A 25651-nucleotide genomic window follows, 5' to 3' on the forward strand; every position below is an offset into this window, starting at 1 on the left:
AAGAAGTACCTCCTCAGGCTCCTATTGAAACTGTGGGCTGGCTCACTCACATTCCCATCTTTTGACAGTTTTAGCCCTTCTGTGACTAGCTTCCATCATGTATGATATAATGTAAAATGTTATCATTATAAAATGTTATAATTCTGGGATCATTATAAAACATTATCCTAATGCTGGTGGAATTGCTTTGATGTCGACCCAATCCAGTATCTCACTGAATTTGCTTCAGTCGTACAATCACCAATGGAAATGATTTTCATTCAGAAAAACAAAAATATATGCATTACAGTTTAAAGTTCCTTCAGATCTTCTTAAAAAGAAATATGGAAACAGAATTTTCTTTTGAAAGGAATATGTTCACTTGATGCAAAATATCTCAGCCCATTATCAAATTTATAATCATCTAGAGAAATAAAATAGGAATCTTATTTTATTGGTTAATTTGGCCACCACTCATTTGTCAGTTAATTTGAGAAAAGCCAGTGGGGGCCTTGTTATTAATTTTTTTAAAATTTCCTGGGTAGAAAGACTTGAAGGATGTAATGAAATTAAGAAGAACATCTGGCAATGCCCACCTGAAGATATAGTTTTGTTTCTTCATTATATACCTTATAATATCAAACAAGCTGAACACTGACCAAAATACTATTGGTTTTTTCAAAAAGTACACTTGACTGAGTGATCTCAATATTTTCTGTTTTTATTCCTGAATGAAAGAAATGCATTAAATTTTTTAATCATGGTGCTATCCCCTAATTAATAGGTGAAATAATAAGTGAGATAATCAGCCAGTTAAGTGGTGTCTCAACAACAACTTGCACTCAATGTTAGCAAAACTAAGGAACTGATTGTGGACTTCAGGAGGGGAAATTAGGAGAACACAAACTAGTTCACAACACAGGGTTAGCAATGGTAAGGGTAAAGAACTTCAAATTCCTGGGCATCAACATCTCTGAAGATTTATCCTGGTGTCTCCAATTTGATGCAATCACAAAGAAAGCTCGCCAGATGCTATACTTTATGAGGAGTTTGTGGAGATTTGGTATGTCACCAAAGACTTGCAGATTTCTAAGGGAGAGCATTCTGACTGGTTGAATAGTCTCCTTTATATATCAAAAGTAAAAATGCATAACCAACATTTCAGGCTTGAGCTCTTCGTCAAGGACTGAGAGAATATTGGCAGGCATCTGAACAAAAAGATTGGGGGAGGGGGATGGCAAAGGCAGGAGATAATATGTGGAGAAGGGAGAGAGGGGACTGCAGTGATTAGGGGGAGGAGGGATGGCTGGGTGGGGAGGAGGGATGGCTGGGTGGGTAGAGGGGGAAAGGGAGGGGAGAACTGGAAAGGGGGAGGGGAAAGAAAAGGCGAGTAAGTTTAGCAGGAAGCAGAGAAGTCGATTGGAGAGTGCCCTGATGGAAAATGAGGTGTTCCTCCAATCTGTGGGTCATCAGGCTGGGATAGTATATGTGACTCAGAATTGAAATGGTTGGCTACTGGGAGGGAGTGTTGGTGAGAAAAGTGGTCTCTCCAATGTAGAGAAGGTCACAAAGTGAGCACTGGATGCAGTAAATCATTCCTGTGGACATACAAGTGAAGTGTTGCCCCAGACTGTGGTGAGGGAGAAGGTGTGGGCTGTTGAACCTCCTTAGGCCATAGGGGAAAATGGGGAGGGGTGGGGCATGGCAATGTCAGCCTGCTGACATTCTCTCATACCTTGATGAAGGGCTCAAGCTGAAATATCAGCTATGTATTTTTACCTTTTCTACATAAAGGACACTGTTTGACCTGCTGAGTTCCTCCAGATTTTTGTGTTTTTACTTCAAGCACAGTGTCTACAGATTTTTGTGTTTTTACTTCAAGCACAGTGTCTACAGATTTTTGTGATTTAATTCTGACTGGTTGCATCACTGTCTGGTATGGAGGTTCTAAAGCACAGGACAAGAAAAGAGAGTTGTAAACTTGGCCTGTGCCATCATGCACCCTCTCCATAGCTTCCTCATAGATTACCAGAACTGAACACAATACTCCAAGTGTGGTCTTACCAGAGATTTGTATATTTGCAACATGTCCTCTCAACTCCTGACCTAAATCCCCCCCCCCCCCCCAATTAATGAAGTCAAACATCCCATAGGCCTTCTTAACTATCTTATCAACCTGCACAGTGATCTTAAGGAATGTATGGATTTGGACCCCAAGGTCCTTCTGTTCATCCACATGCCTAAGTAACTGGCCATTAATCCTGTACTCAGCCTTCTGGTTTGTCCTTCACAAATGCTTTACCTCACACTTATCCAGACTGAACTGCAACTGTTATTTTTCCACCTAACTCTACATCCTGTCTATATGCTTCTGTAGCCTTCTTCTTCTTTGGCTTGGCTTCGCGGACGAAGATTTATGGAGGGGGTAAAAAGTCCACGTCAGCTGCAGGCTCGTTTGTGGCTGACCAGTCCGATGCGGGACAGGCAGACACGATTGCAGCGGTTGCAAGGGAAAATTGGTTGGTTGGGGTTGGGTGTTGGGTTTTTCCTCCTTTGCCTTTTGTCAGTGAGGTGGGCTCTGCGGTCTTCTTCAAAGGAGGCTGCTGCCCGCCAAACTGTGAGGCGCCAAGATGCACGGTTTGAGGCGTTATCAGCCCACTGGCGGTGGTCAATGTGGCAGGCACCAAGAGATTTCTTTAGGCAGTCCTTGTACCTTTTCTTTGGTGCACCTCTGTCACGGTGGCCAGTGGAGAGCTCGCCATATAATACTGTAGCCTACAACAACCTTAAGCACCAACTCCAACTTCTCCACCCTTTTTATCATCCACAAACTTACTGATCCATCCTTCTGTTTCTTCACCTTAGTCATTGATAAAGATCACAAAGAGCAGGGGTCCAGAACAGATCCTTGTGTCACTCCACTGATCACCATCCTCCAGGCTGAATACTTTTCCACTATTACTCTCTGCTTTCTTCCTGCTAGCCAATATTTTATCCACGCAGCCAAGGTTCCATGAATCCTATTGCTCATGACTTTCTGAATAAGTCTCTCATGGAGGACCTTGTCAAATACCTTACTAAAATCCATATAGTCCACATCGACCACCCTACCCTTATCAATTTCTTTTGTTAACTCCTCAAAAAACTCAATTAAGCCCGTGAAGGATGAACTTCCCTTCACAAAGCCATGCTCAAGGGAGGAGTCACGTGATGGAGTAGTGGCCGGACGGTGAACTCCAGCCCTCTCCAGAAAAGTCGGGAAAAACAAGAGAAAACACAAAGGCACAGAAATAAAAGTTACAGAAAAGTGAGTATAAAGGTGGAAAGAAGATGGCGACAAAAAAAGAAAAGTCGAAAGCAACGGTAAGAAGAGAGGAAGAGAAGACAAAGGAGGAAAAAGGTGAAGGCCTTACCTGTCCGAAGAGGCCCGCTGCGGAGAGAGAAACCCGCTCCCTCAGGTCGGTAAATAATGGACTACAAAAATGGCTCGCAGAGCCGAACAAAAGTGCGCAACCGCGCATGCGCGAAGTTTCGCGCATGCGCGATGCGAATGAAAAAAAACACACCGACGGGAGGGGGGACCAGCTGGGGAGTCGATCTCCACAGCCGGCAACGACAGCTGCAGAACACCTGCAGCAAGAAGAGACCACAGAAGACAATAGAAACAAGATAGAAGAGGAGGAAAGGGCAACAAAGAAACAACAGATGGTCAACCCAGAGGAAGAAGAAGAGGAAGAGTATGGTGAAATAGAAGAAGAAAAGAGAGGCAAGGTAAAGGATATACTTGCTCTTATTAGAGGATACATGGAATCATTTAAAGAATGGCAAACACAGGAATTTAAGGATTTAAGAAAAAGAATAAACAACACAGAGGAGAAAATAATTAAAATGGAGATGACCTTAACAGAAATGGGAAAAAAAATGGACAAGATGGAAGAGCGGGCAGTAGCAGCAGAAATGGAGGTAGAAGACTTAAAAAAGAAATTGGAGAAATCTAATAAAAAAACTAAAGAGACACAAGAACTACTAGCTCAAAAAATAGATACAATGGAAAACCATAACAGAAGAAATAACATAAAGATAGTGGGCCTTAAGGAAGATGAAGAAGGCAAGAATATGAGGGAGTTTATAAAAGAGTGGATCCCTAAGACCCTAGGATGTCCAGAACTACAGCATGAAATGGAAATAGAAAGGGCACATAGAGTATTGGCCTCTAAACCACAACCACAACAAAAACCAAGATCTATTGTAGTAAAATTCCTAAGATATACTACAAGAGAAAAGGTACTGGAGAAGACAATGGAAAAAGTAAAAGAGGGCAACAAACCACTGGAGTATAAAGGGCAAAAAATCTTCATTTATCCAGATATAAGTTTTGAACTCCTAAAGAAGAGAAAAGAGTTCAATACAGCAAAGGCGATTTTATGGAAGAAAGGGTATAAATTTATACTAAAGCATCCAGCGGTATTGAAAATATTTATTCCAGGACAGCAAAACAGACTATTCTCGGATCCAGAAGAAGCACGAAAATTTGCAGAACAATTACAAAAATAGACTGAGGGAGGAAGACGGGTAATGAGAGTTAAAATGATCACGACTGATATGTATGTGGGTAAAGACAAAAATAGACTGAGGGATGAAGACGGGTAATGAGAGTAAAAATGATCACGATTGATATGTATGCAGGTAAAGAGGTATAAGAGTGAATAGAGACAATGAGCATACATGAATGTATCTGTACTTAGAGGAAAATATAGATAGTATAGACAAGAATTAATAAGGGAAGGTAATGGAATAGAGAGAATAAGGAGGGAATTAAAAGAGGGACCTTTGTGACATATGAAAAGTGAAATCTTTTCTGGGGGAGGCGGGGTGGGGGGAAATAGCGGTCACTGCACAATCAGTTGACGCTTGCGAGTGGATTCGCAAATCCAAATGGAGAGGGGAGATGTGGTTGTCCGACAAGGGATAAAGGACAACTCAGGAGGTGAAGGGGAGATTGGGGATAAATAAGATAGAAATAGGAGAATAAGGAAAATGTTAGATGTTGTAGGAATGTTGTCTTATGAAGAGTTGAAAATAAGAAAACAGAAATGGAAAAGGAGGAAAGGTAATGATGGAAAAACGGAAAGAGAAGATAAACAAAATATAAAAGGGCTACGCTGAACTATATGTCTTTAAATATTAATGGAATACATAACCAAATTAAAAGGAAGAAACTACCAAATTTAAATGAATAAATGTATTCCATTAGAAAAAAATAACATATTGGTTAAGAAATAATATTGAAATATTCGAACAAGTATAGGAGCCTTACATTAAATACAATAGCGAAAACCTACCGGGGACAAACATTACCTAAGTTGATGGAAGGAGAAGGAAAGAAAAGAATGGACTCAGTAGAATTTCTGGTGTAATTTTGTTGAATGACAACATTGTCTGACTGGATTAATGCAACCTAGATTGTATACCTAAAATGGATGAGAGGGGGGGGTGGGGGGGTGGTTTGGGAGGAAAGGGGGGGGGGGAGAAAAAGTCACTGTATATGTGTGAAAAGAAATAGTGTATATCATGGCTAATGTGATTTATGGTGTGAAAAATAAAAAAAAAAACAAAGCCATGCTCACTCTTCCTGAGTAGGCTGTACTTCTCCAGATGCTCATAGATCCTGTTATGTCCTCAGTTGTACCATTGGAGGTCTTAATAAAGACTCAGAGAAGCTTGTAAGTTTACAGCACAAACTTTTATTCACATCTCAGGCTGCCGGTCATGTATGTTGCACTGAGCATGCTCACCACTCAATGTGATGTAGCTCTTACAATGTGTCTCATTGAACATGCTCACCAATCAAGTGTGATACGGCTCTTACAGTCTTGCAGTGTTCATGCTCCAGCATAAAATTGTCCCAAGTTTCCACTGTATATAACATCCCTCCTTTTAAAAAAAATCTAAAAACTAAAAGATTCATTGAGATTTAAATTTCTTAAAAATAAATTGTTACTGCTTCTTTACCTGCACTTGCCATTAAGAATTAAATATTCTAATTATACAATTACAGTTCTGTATTCTTCTCAGCGGAATTGCACTGTTGCTTCTCCGCCTCATAGACCCTGTTGTGTCTGTTTGCTTTGGTGGTGTTAGTACGGTTGTGGGTGGTGGTGTTGTTTGCCTCGGATCTCCTGTTGCTTGCTGTTCAGTTGTTACGGTGTTGTTGGATGGGGTTTCTACTCACATTCCTTCATAGGATGTTAGATTTTTAGAAGCTGCTGGTACTTCTGGTGCTTTCCTTGCCAGATCTGAGGTTGGGCGAATGTGGGTCCTGTTTCATCTCAGCTGCCTGCTAGATTCTGTCTCAATGATGTATGACCTTGGTGTCTCAGCTTCTCTAACAATTTGTGCTGGACTCCAGGTTTTTATCTCTGGCTCTTGAACATGCACATGCTGCCCTCGGAACAGCTGTGGTAGTGTTTGTGCATGTCTATTATACTGTTGACGACTTTCCTCTTGTATGTTAGTCAACATTCTTCTTGTTTCCTCTTGGTCATCTGGTGGATGGATTTTGTTTGGCAGGGTTGTCTTGTACTTCCTGTCATTCAGAAGCTCTGCTGGGGATTTCATGTTGGCCCTCAAAGGCGTGGCTCGCAGTGACAGAAGGACGAGATAGGGATCTTCCTTTGTCACTCGACACTTTGTGAGAGTGTGTTTAATTGTCTGTACATGCCTCTCCATGGCTTTTGGGGTAATGTGCTGATGAAGTAGTGATGGTGAACCCATATTCTGCAGCTATTTATCGGAATTCACACGATGTGAATTGGGTCCCAATTTCACACATCACTTCTTCAGGTATTCCCTGTTCTGTGAAGAGCGCATGTGCTGCAGCAGTGATGGTCTATGCTTTCAGGTCCTTCACTTTCCTGATGAAGGGGAATTTGGAGTAGTAGCAGGACACAATCAGATACCATTCTTGGTTTTCTGTGAACAGGTCTGCTCCCACTCTGTGCCATGGCCAGGCTGGTATTTCAGTGGGTATCATCTCTTCTTTTTGTTGTGTATTTCTGGCATGCCGGACATGTAGCCACCATGTTTTTGATGTCCTTGTACATGCCTATCCAGTAAACAGCTGACTTTGCTCTAAGTTTGTATTTCTCCATTCCCATGTGGCCTTGGTGTATTTTCTGGAAAATTTCATTTTTCATTGTCTCTGGTATTATCAGCCGAGACCCTGCCAGCAGTACACCGTTCTCAATGGATATGTCGTCCCTGACAGACCACCACTGACATATTGTAGGCTGTACCTGTTTTATCCTCTCTGGCCATCCCTGTATCACCTGTTGGGAGGAGCAGCTGCAGCTCTTCATCTTTTACGGTTTCTTCTTTAATCTGGTTTAGTTTGTTATTGGTGACCCTGATGAGGTGATGTATCTTGATTTCCATGTCTTTCATTTTGTATTTTTCATTTGGGGAAAGACGTGACAAAGCATCAGCAAGTACAATTTCCTTCCCTGACTTATACTTCAAGGTAAAGTCATAACATTGGAGCCGGACGAGTAGCCTCTGTAGTCTGGCTGGTGCCTTGCTTAGATTCTTTTTCTGGATGTGTTCCAGCGGGCGATGGTCATTCTCTACCATGGACTGTCTCCCATAGAGGAATTTGTGGAACTTTTCGCATCCATATACAACTGCCAACAGCTCCCTTTCAATATTGGATATTAGGTCTCTGCTGTTGTCAGGGCTTTTGAGGCAAAGGATATCGGTTTTCCTTCCTGTACCAATCCTGCCCCGACGCCTCTGATGGAAGCGTCTACTTGTAATGTGACAGTTTTTTCCTGTCATAGTAGCTCAGTTTTACTTCTCTGGAGACCACTTCCTTAAGCTTGTCAAAATCTCACTGATGCAATGGTAACCACTGAAACTCCACATCCTCTTTCAGCAACTCTCTGAGGTTGGCTGTGTGGTCTGATATGTGTGGGGTGAAGGAACTCATATATTGGACCAGGCTGAGGAAGCTTCTTAGTTCTTTTATGTCCTTTGGGTGTTCCATTTCAGCAATGGATGTTTCCTTCTCTGGGCTTGGTCCGACCCCTTCAGGTGTGTTCACCATTCCAAAGAATTGGCCCTCCTCCACCTTAACGATGCATTTGTCTGCATTGAGTTTGATGCCGGCCCCTCTTGTTCTCTCCAGGGCCTCAAGTAGGTGGAGATTGTGGGTTTTCCCATCTCTTCCAAAAATCTGGATGTCATCTGCGACGCCGAGAGTGCCCTTGCATCCCATTTTGGTCTCATCTATCTTTTGCTGGAAGATGTATTGGCTCACCTTTAGGCCAAAAGGTAGGTGCAGAAACTTTTACCGGTCGAATGGAGTGTTCAAAGTTGTTAGCAGTGTCGAATCTTCATCCAGCTTCACAATCCAATACCCATTCTTGGCATCTAGCTTACGGAAGATTTTGGATCCCGCTAGTTTAGAAGTGATGTCTTCCAGTGTTGGTACTGGATAGTGACCTCCTTTGATTGCTTAGTTTAAGACTTTGGGGTCCAGACATATTCTTAGGTGGCCATTCGGTTTTTCTTTTACTACTATAGAATTTACCCAGTCAGTTGGCTCGACTACTTTTGCTATTACTCGTTTTTCTTCCATTTCTTCCATCTCCTGCTTCAGCTTTTGTTTCAGCTCTATTGGCACCTTCCGTGGAGCATGGATTATTGGTTTGTATTTTGGGTCTATAGTAATGTGGTATTCAAAGTTCCCAAAGGACCCAACTGTGTCATCAAAGCATTCAGGGTCCATGTCCATGAGCTTGGCCTTATTTGTGATTGGAGGGCATTGCACAAGTGGGGTGTCGCTATTGATCCTCTTGGACATTTTATTCTCCCTGATCTCATTGTTTACAGAGATTAGCTGTAATTTTTGACAACTATTTAGGCCTAGGATTGCTGGTCCGTCAGCGTCAACCACAAAGAATGTGCATATGATTCTCTTTCCTTTATGTTTGCCTTTTATTTGGGCTTTTCCTAGTTGTTTAATCACAGGGCCACCATAGGCTGTGAGCGTGAGATTTGCGGCTTCAAGTGTGCCTTCCTTCAGGTACCCATTCTTTATGTACTCAGGTGGCAGTAGAGTCTAAGCAGGAGGATGTTGCTTTGTGATCCAGTATCCAACTTTATTTTCAAGTTAAATGTTGGTTTGTTTCTGATCTTTCTTTGAACTTGGATTGTGGTGTGCAATTCATTTTTTTTCACCCTTCCTTTTCTTAGACATCTCATGAAGAAGTATTGTTTCGATGCTGAGTGTCAGTGAGTCAGAATCACTGCTGTCACTTCCCTTGATGTGGTGCACTTTCCTTCTGTATTCTTGTTTTCTTTCTTTTTTCATGTCAGACCTACACATCTTTTCCTCATGATTGACCTTCCCACAGGTTCTGCACGTCGAACCATTCACGGGGCATTTCTTGCGGTCAACAAAGGAGTGTATTCTGCCGCACCTCCTGCAGTTCTCAGATGTCTGTGACTTTCTCTGCATGCACATTATGGCACTGACCCTTCTCTCTCTGTCCTGCATGATGGCCTGCATGTAGAGGGATTGCATTAGCCTCCTAATGGCCTCGAAGGTCCTAGCTGCGTCTATGGCATCTGCGAGCTTCAAGCTGTCTTCTCCTTTGAGAGCTCTCTGCACTTCAGGATGAGCCCTTCCCCAGATTAGTTGGTCGACTCTTCTCTCCTCTATTTCTTTGAACTTGCATTTTGCTGCAATATTCTTCAGACTTGAGAAAATTATCTACTGACTCATCAGGCTCTTGTTTTAATCCCTGGAACTCATATCACTTTATTCTGTGGTTGGATTTCAGTTCCAGGTGAGAGGAAAATGTTTCTAATATCCTTTCTGGGTTATTTTCTTCCCCTTCAACCAACTCTCAGCTATTAAACAGGTCTAGTCCTCGCTCCCCCGTCCAAAGAAGGATGTAACTAACCTTTTCCTCTGGCGTGATTCCCTTGAGGAGACTTTTGAATGCCAGGATGCACTTCTGCTTGAACTTTTTAAAAGCCTCTATGATGTCGTCAGCTTCGCAGTCCAAGACTGGGTGTAATGCTACTGCTGCTGTGGCCTTTTGTTTCTCCGGCACTGGTAGTCAGGTAATGTTTTTTTTCTTTGTTTCCTTCTCTTCATGTTTATTTTGGTTCATAGGGTTTTTTTTCCTATATGATGTGGGTTTCTGTCAATCCTACCACTGCCACCATGTTATGTCCTCAGTTGTACCATCGGAGGTCTTTAAATAAACACTCAGAGAAGCTTGTAAGTTTACAGCACAAACTTTTACTCACATCTCAGGCTGTCGGTCATGTATGAATACACTGTTGCACTGAGCATGCTCACCAATCAAGTGTGATGCGGCTCTTACTGTCTTGTAGTATTCATGCTCCAGCATAAAATAGTACCAAGTTTCCACTGTATATGACAGATCCTATCTTTAGGAATCCTCTTCAATAGTTTGCACACCACTCACTTGAAACTCACCTGTCTATAATTCCCTGAATTCTCTCTATTACCTCTTTTTAAACAAGGGGACCAAATTTGCCATTCTCAAATCCTCCGGCACCTCCCCTGTGGCCAAAGAAGACTCAAAGATCAAAGCCACTGCCACAGCTATCTCTTTCCTCACTTCCCACAGCAACCTGGGAGATATTGCATCATCCCTAGGGACTTACCAGTTTTCATGTTTTTAAGAAGATCCAACACATCCTCTTCCTTAATCTCTGTATTGTCCAGTACAGAAGCCTGTTCTATTCCAACCTCACCCTGATACACATCCTTTTCTCCAGGAACTTTGCCTTCTTTAGTGGCCCCATCTTCATTCTTGTCATTCTTCTGTAATTCACTTATGCATAAAATGCCTTTGGGTTCTCCTTAATCCTACATGCTAAGGTCTTCTCATGCCCTCTTTGAGCTCTCCTTTCTTAAGATCCTTCCTGGCTAACATATACTTCTCATGATACTGTCCTATTTCCTGCTTCCTATATCTAATGTATGGTTCCTTCTTCCTCTTGACTTGCTGCCTCAACTATTTTGTCAACCATGGTTCCCTTTTCCTACTATCTTTCCCTGTCCCATTGGGATAATCCTATCCTGAACACAGCATGTGTTCCCTGGACTTACTCCACATTAGTTCTGTACTTACACCTTTGAAAAATCTGTTCTGAAATTACTTTCACTAGTTCTTGCCTCATCTCATTATAATTATCCCTTCCCCAATTGAACATTTTTCCCATTTTGTCTGGTTTTATCCTTATCTATAGCTATGCTGAAGCTCAGGGAATTGTGGTCACTCTCACCAAAGTGCTCACCCACCGAGAGGTCTGCCACCTGACCAGTTTCATTACCCAGTACTAGATCCAGTATGGCCTCTCCTCTTGACAGCTGGTCCATATATTGTGTCAGGAATCCTTCTTGGACACACCTGACAAATTTAGTCCCACCTATCCTTCTTGTAGTCAGGAAGTGCCAATCAATGTTAGGGAAATTGAAGTCTCTCATAACAACAACTCTGTAATTCCTGAACCATTCCAAGATCTGCTAACTTATCTGCTCCTCAGTGTCTTGAGGACTATTTGGGGTTCTAAAGACTACTATGATTGCTCCCTTCCTATTTCTAACTTTCTCCCACACCGTCTCGATAGACACTCTCTCAGCAGCATCCCATTTTTAAAAACACTCACCAAAGCTGGTTCCCGACACTCACTGCGCTCCCAAATCCAAAACTCCTCTTCTCTAGTGATGGTCCTGAAATTAAAAATGTCGGTCCTGAAATTACAAATCTCTCTGCACTGTTGAAACACCTCTTTTTTTTCTTGCATTAATTATAACTATGGATATTTATTTAATTGTTTATCCTTAATATTTATTATCTTTTTCCATACTGGAGTATTTTAATGTATTCTCTTGTCATTGATGTGTCTTATGTATAAGTTTTGTGGTAGTAACTAAGTTGTTTAGTGTTTATAGGACTATAGACATTCAGCACAGGAACAGATCATTCAACCCACCTAGTCCATGCCAAACTATTACTCTACCTAATCCCACAGACTGGCACCTGGATCAATAGAACCATAGAACACTACAGCACAGAAATAGGCTATTTGGTGCATATGTGCATTGTACTCATGTATTTGACATTAAAATAATTATCACTGTTCGAAGGTGGCGATATTAAAGACTGGAAGTGGTGGAGAAGGAGAGGTTAGAATGGTAAGAGTTTGTTTTTGAGTACAAGCATGGGGTTTGTTTAAAATCCAAAGGGTGAGGGTTGTGCTAAGAGTTTGGAAGGAGTTTATGGAAAAGTTTGTCTTCCACTGGTGGGCTTAGGGCTGGTTCAGTAGTTTTACGATAGGAACTGGGAGCTGGTGAGAAGTCTGGTGGTTCAACTAGAAGGCTGAGTACAGGGTTAATGGTCAGTTATTTAAGAGTGTGGATGAACAGATGGACCTTGGGGTACAAACCCATACATCCTCAAGGTCACCACACCGGATGATAGGATGGTTAAGAGGTCTATTCATTAATAGAGGGATTGAATTCAGGAGTAGAGAGGTCTTGTTACAACTCTACAAATCTTTGGTAAGATCGCACTTAGAGTATTGTGTTCATTTCTGGTTATCTCAATATAGGAAGGATGTGGAAGCTATGGAGAGGGTGCAGAGGAGATTTACCAGGATGCTTCTTGGATTGGGAAATCTTGTGAGGCAAGGTTAGCAGAGCTTGGACTTTTCTCTTTGGAGTGTAGAAGAACGAGAGGAGACTTGATGGAGGTCTACAAGATTATGAGAGGCACAGATAGGGTGGACAACCAGCACTTGTTTCCCAGGGCAGGAATAGCAAACACCAGAGGACGTAGGTACAAAGTTAAGGGAGGAAGTTTAGGGGAGACATCAGGGGTAAGTTTTTTACACAGATAGTTGTGGGTGCCTGAAATGCCTTGCTGGTGGAAGCTGAAACATCGGGGACATTTGAGATACTCTTAGACACAAGGATGAAAGAAAAATAGAGGATTATGGGATAGGGAGTGTTTAGTACCTTTTTTTTAAGGAAGGGGTATATGGGTCAGCACAACATCGAGAGCTGATGGGCCTGTCCTGTGCTGTATTGTTCTATGTTCTATGAACTTAGCTGGTCTCGCAGCATCCATAGGAGGTAAAGATATATTACCAACACTTTAAGTCTGATCTAAAGAGGTTCATCTTAAGCTCTGTGCATGTTTGGAAGATGACATTAAAATTGTGAATAACATATCTGGATTGATAACATAAATAACTAAACCACTTTGGTTGCCTCTCACAGAAATGATAGGCAAGAAAAAAATCATTTCACAACTAACAAACAGAAAATCCTTGCAGCATCACAATAATGACAAGATTTTAATTTTCATAGTTCTAAACCATTTTGATTTCAGCGTGGAACCAGACAAGGATGTCCTTTAAGTCCATTGCTTTTTGACCTGGCTTTAGAACCCTTAGCTATTGCTTTTCGAGAATCTAATCTATTACTGGCATTTTAAGGAAGGGCACAACCCACAAAGTTTCGCGTTATCCTGATGATTTATTGCTTTTTATTTCTAATCTTTAAACTTTATTGCCTTCCATAGTAAATCTTCATGAGAATGAACGTTTTCTTTTGAATAATTTGGCACCAATAAATATCAACCTTCCTTTTAAAATTGTCAGAAATTAGAATCAGGGTTTATTGTCATGAACAAGTCATGAAATTTGTTTTGCAGCCAAGTCTTAGAGCAAACATTCATATTATAACCATCTTATTACATCAATGAAAGAATAAATAATTAAATAGATAATCGTGCACAAAAAGTAAGACTGTCTATAGTTCATAAAATGATTGATTATTGGTAATTCAGGAATCTGATGGCCCCGGGGAAGAAGAGGGCATGGCCTGGGTGGTAGGGGATCTTTGAAGATAGAGGCTGCTGACATAAGACACCTCCTCATGTAGATACTATTAAATGACTTAATGATTTACTTGATGAGGGCAGTCTTGCTTCCTTTGAATAACTTTCAGTTAAATACAGTCTACCAAATATTCATTTTTTCGTAATCTACAGATTGAGATTTTTTACGTTCTCAATTACATACATTACCTTAGAGGACTAATAAGATATTTACAAAATTTCCATAATGGTTCAATATCTAATATTAATGATATGTTGTTGGGAATAAGAGAGGCTCCCTCAGTTAAATTTTTTTAAAAAGCCTGGGAACAGGACCACCAGAGTTTAATAGCTATAGAAACTTGGAATATAATTTTCAAATTAGTTAATAACTCTTCTTTATGTGCCCACCACTCTCTTCTACAATTTACATGTGCTTTACATGAGCAAAGACAAATTATCTCGTTTTTAGGGGGATGTATCTCCGTGTTGTGATCAATGTAACAATGGAAATACAGCCGCTACAAAGACACACACACACACACACACACACACACACACACACACACACACACACACACACACACACACACACACACACACACACACACACACACACACACACACACACACACACACACACACACTGTGGCAGGAATAGCAGGCGGGAATGTCCATGCATATGAATGTCCTTCTTCCCCAGCCTGTTTCTGCTGAGTTACCTGGACAGCTTGACCAATGCCATTTTAGGGCTGTTGCTCTGATGCTGCCCCAGCGTCTAACCCCGCCAGTTCATTGTCCTGAGAGTCGCTTTAGTGATCTCTTTCCGCGTCTGCTGCCGCGCAATGTGCCGGCCCAATCTCTGCAATTGCGGGCCACCGCACTATCTCATCTTTGCTGCACACTGCATTATTAGTTTTGATATGAACAACAAATAAAGGTGATTTGACTTAACAAGTCAGAGTCATGAGAAATTTTGGAACAAAGTATTTCAAACTTTCTCTGCACTTTAAAATATTAATTTTAAACCTAATCCCTCAACTGCTTTATTTGGTATTGTTGGAGAGTGACATAACTTTAACGGCATCTGAGCTGTATGCATTAACTTTTATTTCTCTTATGGCTAGGCGGGCGGTGTTGCTCAGATGGAGGGACATTACCTCACTTTTTCTTCTTCTTTGGCTTGGCTTCGCGGACGAAGATTTATGGAGGGGGTAAAAAGTCCACGTCAGCTGCAGGCTCGTTTGTGGCTGACCAGTCCGATGCGGGACAGGCAGACACGATTGCAGCGGTTGCAAGGGAAAATTGGTTGGTTGGGGTTGGGTGTTGGGTTTTTCCTCCTTTGCCTTTTGTCAGTGAGGTGGGCTCTGCGGTCTTCTTCAAAGGAGGCTGCTGCCCGCCAAACTGTGAGGCGCCAAGATGCACGGTTTGAGGCGTTATCAGCCCACTGGCGGTGGTCAATGTGGCAGGCACCAAGAGATTTCTTTAGGCAGTCCTTGTACCTTTTCTTTGGTGCACCTCTGTCACGGTGGCCAGTGGAGTGCTCGCCATATAATACGATCTTGGGAAGGCGATGGTCCTCCATTCTGGAGACGTGACCCATCCAGCGCAGCTGGATCTTCAGCAGCGTGGACTCGATGCTGTCGACCTCTGCCATCTCGAGTACCTCGACGTTAGGGGTGTGAGCGCTCCAATGCTCAATTGCTACATGATGTCAAGTCATGTTTAAATTTAGAGATTAGATGCTCAATTTCCGATTTGAATTCAAATTTTCAAACACTTGGAGTGGGGGGGGGGGCTTTTTGAATTACTTTTATAATCTTTGATTTGTTATTGAAGTAGAAATGTTAACTAATGTGGTAAGAATTTTGTTTTCTTGGCCATACAGCTTCTTCCTTGGGAGTAGATTTAGATTTTTCTTTTTTTTTGGAATTAAATAATAAAATATCAATACAATATAATCTGTTTGATTAAAATGTGAGGTACCTTGGATGATATGATTTAAGTGTAATGTATCTTTTTGATTTTTAACATATATCTGCAGGTACTCTGTATTTTTGCATGTGAAATTTCAATGTTAATAAAAATATTGAAAAAGAAAGAAAATTATATTTTCTGTTTTATTACATGACAAAATAATCTTGAATCTTGAAACAGCAGTAGATCATTCACAGTAAATGGTAGGGTGCTAAGGAATGTTGCAAAACAGAATGGCCTTGGGTGCAAGTCTAGAGTTTACTGAAAGTGACAATCTATGCACATAGGATGGTGAAGAAGACATATGGCATGGCATGCTTGTCTTCATAGGTCCAGGCCCAAGGTATAAAATTGGGACCTTGTGTTCCAACTTTACAAAACAAGCTGCACTTATAATATTATCTGAAGTTCTGGTGCCACACTCTAGGAAAGTTGTCAAAGGAAATTCACCAGGATGGTGACTGGATGGGAAAGCTTTAATAATAAAGAGAGATTGATTGGATCAAAGTTGTTTTCCCTCTAGTAAAGAAAGTTGATGGGAGCCTGCAGCAGTATCAAGAGCCACATGTGATCTTGTGCTGATTGAAAATATATCTCTTTTCACATCTGTTGCATAAGATACCACCAGTTGGCATGTCTATCTAGCACTGAAAGCTGGGTCCTAAAGAAGCCCACAGAGAGAAAGTTGGCATGTTGGTTATAAACTTGGAGGGTACAAGATGAAGTGGTCTTCAGGAGCTAAGGAGAACTTTAATACTAAAGGTTACAATGATAAAGCACATGTGGTGCACTACTGATCTAATATTCACAGAGGAAGAAGGAATAATAGAACAACAGAGAAAGCCCATGTATAAGGCTAATTCAGAGATGATTAGGAATTCACAAAGTAAAACTTAACAAGATAAAAACTTGAAGACATATGTTAATACTGTAAGAAGAAATAACTGGTTGTTCTTTTTTATTTGACTGCATTTCATGGCACAATGGAACAATTAATTGTATATGAATACTAAGTGTAAGACCAAAGAGAAAAGAAAGAACATCTCCCAGTACCCAATGAACATGTAATTATGTTGACCAATCACCAATGTACATTGGGATCACCTTGAAAAAGTCCAACATGTTCAATGACTCCTGAGAATCTCTAGCCCATGACCACTCACAGTCAAAAAGGAGTTTTTGGGAAGGTATTGAAAACCACAAGATTATGCATTCGGAGCACACGTAAGTCCAGAGTAAGTGATGCACATCAACCCACAAACTGTCCACATCCTGCTCCATCAGCCACATCCTATCCCATCTGAGAAGGAATTTGTCATCATCAGCTACCTCAAAACCCATAAAAACCGAGTGGAAGCAAGTCATCCTTAATCTTGAAGGATAGTTTAAGATAAAGGGAAGGCTTCAGCATCACTCAGTTCAAAATTATTGTTCCTCTTGAACATTCTCAATTGAACTCGATTGAATTCTCAGGTCAAGAACTTCAAATTCCTGGCTGTCAACATCTCTGAGGAATTGTGCACAGCCTCCATGTTGATGCAATCACAAAGAAGGCTCACCAGCAGCTATACTTTGTGAGGTGTCTGAGGAGATTTGGTATGTCACTGAAAACTCTTGAAAACTTCTATGAGTGTACTGTGGAGAGCATTCTGACTGGATGCATCACTGCCTGGTTTGGAGGCACCAACTCTCAGGACAAGAAAAAACTTCAGAGGGTTGTTAACTCGGCCTGTGACATCATAGGCACCAGATTTCACTCCATTGACGACATTGACATGAGGTGGTGTCTTAAAAAAGCAGCTTGTGATAGTACAGATTCTATCACCAATGTGTATATGTGCATATGTATACAGATGTTAGAGTAGGATGACTGTGATTGGCTGAGAGTGTAGTCACACCTACTGGCAGGTCTTAAAGGATTGCTCCTAGCCAGACCAGGTCATTCTGGACTGGTCAACCGACTTGTGATATGCTCCAGTCTTTTAGTTAATAAAAGCCTTGGTTTGGATCAACAAGTCTTTGGTTCTTTCGACGCGCATTGACAGCCTCTATCTTCAAAGACCCCCACTACCCAGGGCATACCCTCTTCACTCTGCTACCACTGGGGAAAAGATACAGGAGCTAAAAAAGAGAACTCAATGACACAAGGACAGCTTCTTCCCTGCTGCCATCAGATTCACGAATAATCAATGAACCAAAGACACTCTTATTTTTTTGTGCACTGTTTTTTTATTTATTGTAATGTTGTTAGATAGTTATAATATGAATGTTTGCACCATGATGCCACCGCAAAACACCGAATTTCATGACTTGTTCATGACAATAAATTCTGATTTTGTGAACCATCATCAACTTCTTAGGTCCTTATCTCTTACAGTATATGCCCTGTCCTTATCTCTGACAGTATATGCCCTGTACTGCTTTGCTATCTTTTCTACTCTTTGAAGACATTCCTTATAATATTCCTCTCTGACCAAGCTTCTGGTCATCATCCTCATTTTTCCTTAAAAAGCACATTGCGAAGAAGTGTCTCAGGGTGTTTAACCACTTAATTGGTGCATTATAAGAAGGTCAATGTTTATGTTGTCCAAATGTGAACTTAAAATAAAAACAGACTGATAGTCTTATAAAAGAAACAATAAAATACGGTACATCCAACTCCACTCATACACAAAATAACGTGCTTAAAGGAACATATTCCAAATTGTTATGGCTTGTGTTATTTAAAATTCTCATGGATGAAACTGTTAACTTCACCATGAAGGGAGCATTTGCTTTTGTGAGGGGAAACCTACATGAATCATTCATTCTGAATTCATCAATCATTTACATTCAGGCCCAGTGAACAGAATACAGCATAGCACTGTGACCTTTATAGTTTCAAATAAGGCAACTGTAAATTCAATTCATACCCTTTCACTGTTTATGAAGCATACACAGATGCAAAGTGCACAGATCTTTTTGGGAGACTTTCCATTGTGTATTATATCATTCCAGCAACTTGTCCTTTTGTGCAACAGCTACAAAGTATTTAGCCTCAACTGGTAATCTAACCAGATACCTTGACTTTCAATTACAGACTGTATTTTCTTATTTTATAATTTGTCGGTTAAATGCCCATACTAGCTTTAAACAATTAGTACACCATTCGGAGTGAAACATGAAAGTCTGCAGATGCTATGATTGTAGTAAAACCACAAAAATGCTGAAGGATCTCAGCAGGTCTTGCAGCATCCATAGGATGTAAAGACATATAACCAATATTTCAGGCCTGCACTTTTTCCTTACCTTGGAGAAGGGCTCAGGCTCAAAACATTGGTTATGTATTTTTACCTTCTTAAGATGCTCCAAGACCTGCTGTTCCTCCAGTGTTTTTTTTTGTTTTTAGTGCACCATTTTGGAATTAATTTCATTTATTAAATTCTCATGTTCGTATTAACATAATAAAATTAGTTACTTGGGACCGAGATGTTACAAACACAGTTCCTCTGAATTAGAAAATGTTAAATAAACCATTGTGCAAAAAAAAGATCTTAAATGCTGATTTGTCTTCAAGACATACTGAGCTGAATTTAATTTGGGCTCCTTTTCCAGAAAGAGAATTGGTGCAGCAAAGCCAGAATAATTCTCAAAGTTGCAGCCGATGGCTGACACAAATTACCTCTGACTTTCTTTCACTTTATCAATACCCTTGAAAATAAATCTTATTATGATTTTTCAGCTCTCATCAGTCTAACAGAGGTAGTACTTGCTTTCCCATCCAGCCATCATCTTGATGAAACTTCATTGTACAATTACCATGGTTGTAAAAGCTGCATACAATATTCTGATTGTGGGATAATCAATGCTATGTGAGTATACATAATCCCCTTTTTACTATTGAACTGTATTTTCCTGCATACCACAAAAATACTTCTAGGGATTATATGAACCCAAGTCATCCTGCTTATTCACATTTTTCAGTGATGTACGACATAAGAACACAGGAAATAGGAGCAGGAGTCAGCCATCTGGCCTTTGGAGACTGCTCTGCCATTCAATAAGATCAGATGCACTTACCCACCTGTTCCCCATAACCTTTAATTCTTCAATTATTCAAAAATCTATTTAACTGTGTCTGAATCATATTTAATGAGGCTGCCTAGACTGATTCATTGGGAAAAATATTCCACAGATTCACTGCTTTCTTGGAGAGTCATTTCCTTCTATCTTTGTCTTAAATTTACTCTCTTGAATCTTGAGGCTGCGACCCCTGGATCTGCTGGCAGTGGAAACAATCTCCCTGCTTCTACCTTAGCTATCCCATTGATAATTTTACATTTCTTTTAGATTTGCCCATCATCTTCTAATCTCCAATGAGTATTGTTGCAGGCTACTCAATCTCCCTTCATAAACTGACCTCTTCATAAACTAACCCCTTCGTTTCTGGAATGATCCTCTGCATTGCCTCCAAAGCCAGTGTATCTTTTATCAAATACACAATACTCCAGATGCAGCCTGTGGCACGCTGCAGAAGCAGCAAGCAAGCAAGCACAAAACTCAAAAGACTGTACAACAGGCTTTATTCCAGTAAAAGTCTGAACACCAGTTCAAGCCTTGGTGGCTCCCTGTGTGACTGGCTCAGGTTTATATTCAGTCAGCTGATTGACAGCCAACCAGGTGGAGTCAGCCTCTTAGGTGATCTATTCAGGTTGGCTGATTGATAGCTGACCAGGTGGAGGCAGCCCCCTAGGTGGTCTTCCTGCAGGTACAGAAATCGCCCATGCAGTAGGCTGGTGGTTGTATCACCACACACCCTCACTAGTACTCTGTAAAATTTCAGCAGAATCTCTCTCCCATTTGCCTTCTTGATTACATACTGTATCTGTGTGATAGTACAGAATACTATCACCAATGTATATTTGTATATATTTGCATATAGCTGTTGTGATTGGCTGAGAGACATAGCCACACCTACTGGCAGGTCATAAAGGGCTGCTCCTAACCAGACCCAGGTTAATCTGGACTGGTCGACCTTGGTGTAACACGCTCCAATCTTTTGCTGATTAAAGTCTTGGTTTGAGTTAACAAGTCTTTGAGTCATTTGACGCGCTACAATCTGCAAGCTACCTTTTTGCGATCACGAACAAGCAGTCCTGGCTCTTTCTGCACACAGCCTGCTGCAACTTTTCATTATTTAATAGCAGTGTGATTTGCAACTTTAATCTTCTGAAGTGGATGATCTCATATTTACCAACATTGTACTTCATCTGCCAGACTCTTGATAATCACTCAAAGGAGAATAGGCAAATTTACTGATGTACTTTTTTAGATAACCATAGTTGAACATAAAAATGAATGTTGGGCTACATATTGGTGATAATCAAAACATTCTGTTCAAGTGCATGCCAGAAAATATTCAACTGACATCATAGAAATGCACAGAATGGAATCAGACCTTATGGCCCACTGCATCAACACAGACCATCACACCAATCTGTACTAATTCAATTTGCCTGCATTAATTCCAGATCCTTTTATGCCCTCTCATTCAAATTACCATTCCTACCTCCACCATCTCCTCTGGCAGCTCATTCCCTGTAAAGTTCTGTGAAACAGACTCTAGTTGTCAGCCCTAATTATGTCTCTCATAATTTTATATATTTTTGTCACGTCACCATTCAGCCTTCTTTGCTTCAGGGAAAACTGACACAGTATATCAGAATTAGAATAAGAGTTTATTATCATAAACAAGTCATGAAATTTGGGGTTTTGCAGCAGCATCATTGTGCAAATATTCATATTATAATCATCTTACATCATTACTATAAAAAAATAAAAATAATATTGCATGAAAAGTAAGGTAGTGTCTTTATTTCATTGATTATTCAGGAATCTGATGGCAGCAGGGAAGAAGCTGTCCTTGTGCCATTGAGTGCTTATCTTTAGGCTCCTGCATCTCCTTCCCAATGGCAGCAGAGTGAAGAGGGCATGGCCTGGGTGGTGGGGGTCTTTTAGGATAGAGACTACTTTTAAAACACTGCCTTATGTCTGGTGCCTGTGATGTCACAGGCCGAGTTAACAACGCTCTGGAGTTTATTCTTGTCCTGAGAGTTGGTGCCTCCATACCAGGCAGCGATGTAACCAGCCAGAATGTACACCTGTAGAAACTTAAGAGAGCCTTCGTGACATATCGAATCTCCTCAGTATAGCCGCTGGTGAGCCTTCTTTGTGATTGCATTAATGTGAAGGCACCTGGAAAGATCCTCAGAGATGTTGACACCCAGGAATTCTAAGTTCTTGACTCTCTGACCACTCTGAGCCCTCAACGAGGATTGGGTCATGTTCCGCTGACTTCTTCCTGCAGTCCACATTCATGTCCCTGGTTTTGCTGACATTGAGAGCAAGGTTGATGTCATTACACTATTCAATGAGCTCATCTTTCTCCCTCCTGTATGCTTCCTCATTGCCGTTTGTGTTTCTGCCAACAACTTGGCAAACTTGTAGATAGCATTGGAATTGTGCCTGGCCACGCAGTCATGGATGTATAATGAGTAGAGCAGTAGGCTGAGCACACATCCTTGGGGTGCGCCTGTGTTGATAATCAATGAGAGGGAGATGCTGTTTCCAATTCATACTGACTGTGGTCTTTTTTTCTAATTTTTTTTATTTTTCACACCATAAACCACATTAACCATGATACATACTTTTTCCTTTTCAAATATATACAGTGCCATTTTCTCCCCCCCTCCCTCCTCCCATCCCACCCTCCCTACCTCCCCCCCCGTCCATTTAAAGTACAAAATCTAGGATACATTAAACCAGTCAAACAATGTTGTCATTCAATAAAAATAAACAAGAAATTCCACTGAGTCAATTCTTTTCATTTCCTTCTCCTTTCGTTAATTTAGGTAGTGAATGTCCCCGGTAGGGTTTCTCTATTGTGTTTCATGTAAGGCTCCCATATTTGTTGAAATATTTCAATATTATTTCTTAAACTATTTGTTATTTTTTCTAATGGAATACATTTATTCATTTCTATATACCATTGTTGTATTTTCAAATTATCTTCCAATTTCCAGGTTGACATAATACATTTTTTTGCTACGGCTAGAGCTATCTTAACAAATCTTTTTTGTGCACCATCCAAATCAATTCCAAATTCTTTGTTTTTTATGTTACTTAGGAGGAAGATCTCTGGATTCTTTGGTATATTGTTTTCTGTAATTTTATTTAATATTTGGTTTAGATCTTCCCAAAATTTTTCTACTTTCTCACATGTCCAGATTGCATGAATTGTTGTTCCCATTTCTTTTTTACATCGAAAACATCTATCAGATACTGTTGGGTCCCATTTATTTAACTTTTGAGGTGTAATGTATAGCCTGTGTATCCAGTTATATTGTATCATACGTAACCTCGTATTTATTGTATTTCTCATCGTTCCAGAACATAACTTCTCCCATGTTTCCTTTTTTATCTTTATATTTAAATCTTGTTCCCATTTTTGTTTAGTTTTACCATTTGTTTCCTCATTCTCCTTTTCTTGCAGTTTAATATACATATTTGTTATAAATCTTTTGATTATCATTGTATCTGTAATCACATATTCAAAGTTACTTCTCTCTGGTAAACTCAGACTGCTTCCCAATTTGTCCTTCAAGTAGGATCTCAATTGGTAATATGCCAGCTCTGTATCTTGAGTTATATTGTATTTATCTTTCATTTGTTCAAAGGATAATAATCTATTTCCTGAAAAACAATTTTCTATTCTTTTAATCCCTTTTTTCTCCCATTCTCTAAAGGAAAGGTTATCTATTGTAAAAGGGAGTAACTTATTTTGCGTCAATCTTAGTTTTGGTAATTGATAATTTGTTTTATTCCTTTCTACATGAATCTTTTTCCAAATATTGAGTAGATGATGTAATACTGGAGAACTTCTATGTTGTACCAATTTTTCATCCCATTTATATAATATGTGTTCAGGTATCTTTTCCCCTATTTTATCTAATTCTAATCTAGTCCAATCTGGCTTTTCCCTTGTTTGATAAAAATCTGATAGGTACCTTAATTGTGCGGCTCTATAATAATTTTTAAAGTTTGGCAGTTGTAAGCCTCCTTGTTTATACCATTCTGTTAATTTATCTAGTGCTATCCTCGGTTTCCCCCCTTTCCATAAAAATTTCCTTATTATTTTCTTTAACTCCTTGAAGAATTTCTCTGTCAAGTGTATTGGCAATGCCTGAAATAGGTATAATATCCTTGGGAAAATGTTCATTTTAATACAGTTTATCCTTCCTATTAGTTTTAATGGTAAATCTTTCCAATGCTCTAGATCGTCCTGTAATTTTTTCATTAGTGGATAATAATTGAGTTTATATAGTTGGCCGAGATTTTTATTTATTTGTATACCTAGGTATCTTATTGCTTGCATTTGCCATCTGAATGGTGATTCCTTCTTAAATTTTGAGAAATCCGCATTATTCATTGGCATTGCTTCACTTTTATTTACGTTAATCTTGTAACCCGACACTTCTCCATATTCCTTCAATTTCTTATATAATTCTTTTATTGATAGTTCTGGTTCTGTTAAGTATACTATAACATCATCCGCAAATAAACTGACTTTATATTCCTTGTCTTTTATTTTTATCCCTTTTATATTATTTTCTGTTCTTATCAATTCTGCTAGTGGTTCTATAGCTAACGCGAACAATAAGGGTGATAGTGGGCATCCCTGCCGTGTTGACCTGCTTAAGTTAAATTGCTTTGATATATATCCATTTACTGTCACTTTCGCCAATGGCCCCTTATGCTTTAATCCAATTAATATACTTCTCTGGTAAACTGACTTTTTGCAATACTTTGAATAAATAATTCCATTCTACTCTGTCAAAGGCCTTCTCTGCGTCTAAAGCAACTGCTACAGTTGGCGCTTTACTCCCTTCTACTGCATGAATTAAGTTAATAAATTTACAAATATTGTCTGTTGTGTGTCTCTTTTTAATAAATCCAGTTTGGTCTAGATTTAACATTTTCGGTACATACTCTGCTAATCTGTTTGCTAATAGTTTAGCTATTATCTTATAATCTGTGTTAAGTATTGATATTGGTCTATATGACGCTGGTGCGAGTGGATCTTTCCCTTGCTTTAGTATTACTGTAATTATTGCTGTTTTACATGAATCTGGTAAGCTTTGTGTTTTATCAATCTGGTTGATTACTTCCAGGAGGGGAGGAATTAATAAATCTTTAAATGTTTTATAGAATTCTGTTGGGAATCCATCCTCTCCTGGTGTTTTATTATTTGGTAATTTTTTTATTATCTCTTGTATTTCTACTATTTCAAATGGTTCTGTTAATTTATTTTGTTCCTCTATTTGTAATTTTGGTAGTTCAATTTTAGTTAGAAATTCACCTATTTTCCCTTCTTTCCCTTCGTTTTCAGTTTGGTATAATTGTTCATAGAATTCTCTAAAGTTTTCCTTGATCTCCTTTGGATTATATGTGATTTGTTTGTCTTTTTTCCTTGATGCCAATACCATTTTCTTAGCTTGTTCTGTCTTAAGCTGCCATGCTAGAATTTTGTGTGTTTTTTCCCCTAGTTCATAATATTTCTGTTTTGTCTTCATTATATTCTTCTCCACCTTATATGTTTGTAGTGTTTCATATTTTATTTTTTTATCTGCCAATTCTCTTCTTTTGGTTGTATCTTCCTTCATTGCTAATTCTTTTTCTATATTTACTATTTCCCTTTCCAACTGCTCTGTTTCCTGATTATAGTCCTTCTT

At 39.8% G+C, this 25651-nt stretch overlaps 1 protein-coding gene across 1 annotated transcript in view; it reads left to right on the plus strand.

Annotated features, from left to right (window-relative positions):
• The window catches only part of prkn (parkin RBR E3 ubiquitin protein ligase), a 1164186-nt gene that overhangs the window by 394728 nt on the left and 743807 nt on the right, over window positions 1-25651 (plus strand). The window lies entirely within an intron of this gene.

Source organism: Narcine bancroftii, chromosome 4 (genome assembly GCF_036971445.1).
Source record: "Narcine bancroftii isolate sNarBan1 chromosome 4, sNarBan1.hap1, whole genome shotgun sequence".
NCBI lineage: Eukaryota > Metazoa > Chordata > Chondrichthyes > Torpediniformes > Narcinidae > Narcine > Narcine bancroftii.